This window comes from Meleagris gallopavo, chromosome 7, assembly GCF_000146605.3.
Source record: "Meleagris gallopavo isolate NT-WF06-2002-E0010 breed Aviagen turkey brand Nicholas breeding stock chromosome 7, Turkey_5.1, whole genome shotgun sequence".
In the NCBI taxonomy this organism is placed as follows: Eukaryota; Metazoa; Chordata; class Aves; order Galliformes; family Phasianidae; genus Meleagris; species Meleagris gallopavo.
Window position 1 is genome coordinate 23,888,503 of NC_015017.2, and position 1,889 is coordinate 23,890,391.

Below are 1,889 nucleotides of genomic sequence, written 5' to 3' on the forward strand. Positions count from 1 at the left end.
CACGCTCGGATTTATTGCTCACGTCGCTCCTGTGCCCCCGCGCAGCCACCGCCGGGCGACCGAGAGCCGCCGCTCGGCACCGCTGCTACGGGAGGGACTGCCGTGAACTTGGAGAAAGGCACATCAAAAAGCACCGGTGTTACTGCCATGTCAATTTTGATGCTAATAATGTGCAGATTATGACGAAAATTGCCAATCATGTTCTCTGATGGACCTCCTTTGAATGTGGAATTGGAAAAAAGTTCCCCGCACAGAGACCTGCTGTCAAGTACTAACAACCCGCTAAGGGAAGTCATTAGAAGAGACAGATAAGAGACTCGGTACATAAAACATTGTTCTCGGTGCATAGAATGTATGTTATTTAATGTTATATCTGTTACCCGAAGTGATTTCGCACAAGAAAGCCACTTTCTTATCATCTCAATTGCCAATTTTCATTTTGGTAACTCGGACGCCCCGGGCAGACTTTTCTCTGTTAAGTTGATGTTCCACCAATGCGAAGAGCCTCATTAAATCAAGCCCAGATATTTCCATAATGCTCCCTACAGAGCCACTTCGCTCTTCCCATAATGAGATTTTTCTGAAGAGTTGAAGCCCTCATCCAACTTGCTATTGCTTGTTTGGGCCCCGTGTGACTCACACACGCGTAGGCACTCACCAAAATACGCCTCTTATATATTTCGAGTAAGTGTCCCGAAATGCTTATATTTTTAAGACACTGGATTTTTTGTCATATTCTAATAATGAACTTTCAGGAAATGATTTCAAGGCTACGCCGTTCCGTTCGCTGAACGTAAATCGTAGGCTTCTTTACCAGGCGGGACGGAGCCCTCGGGCGGGGGTAGGGATGGGCAGAGGGAGGAATAGCCCGAGGCTCCCGCGGCGGATTTATTGTACAGTCACTGCTTAGGGAACGGGAAAGTATGCGGGGAGACACCCAACCCACCTATCTCGGTTCGTAAGGAACAAACAGCAAGACTACTTATGTACAAAGGTGACGGTACCAGCTGTTGTTCGCTGAGTTTACATTTAATTTTTTTTTTTAATTAATATATAATTTAAGGCTAAAGAAGATAGACCAAAACGTAGCACTCTTTTACCAGCTCAACCTTTTCGATTGTTGGAATCGTTTGTTACGGCCGCGCAATTATGGGCTGCGCACACGGCGGTGTTGGCAATAACGTTTACATTTTTCCGAAACAGAGATATATGTCGATGAAACGATCGAGGAGAACGCTGGTTGGTAAAATTAACGTAAATTCGTTTTATGTTAGGTCCGTTGGACCTGGTTATTATATGAAACTGTAAATAAAGTCTTCGTGCTTTAAATATCGCTGGCTGTACGAACTCGCTGTAAAATATTTTACAAATGTGCAATAATTATAAAGCTTTGTATATTACGTTATTTATTGTGTTTGGTCATGTAAAATAAATGTTATTTAAATCAAAGCGGGGTTATTTGTTTAAGAGGCTGCAAAACATTGCGCACTGATGTTTGTTTTTAAATATGGCATCCAGGGCTGCGAGAACTTCTTAAAACAACATCTTTAAACGCCTTTTAATACACATATCAGATGGATTAATTCATACTAATCAGTATTTTTACTGCGAAAGCTATGCATTACTCATGTTTATAGCAGATGTGTAATAAGTCCAAACATTGGTTTAGCGTTAATTGGCTGGCTAAACAGCTGCGTGTTTACAAATACTATGGAGATATTCGGTAAGAAAAACCGCGGAGACAAAACACCGCGTCCGCCTTCGACGCTTTGATCCCTTCCTGGGGACAAAACACGGAGAATATACGAAGGTTCCAACCGTCCTTCCCCGCGGCCAAGGTGCGCCGAAGGCACCGGCCCCATCCCGGCCACCGCCGGCCCTGCGTCGGC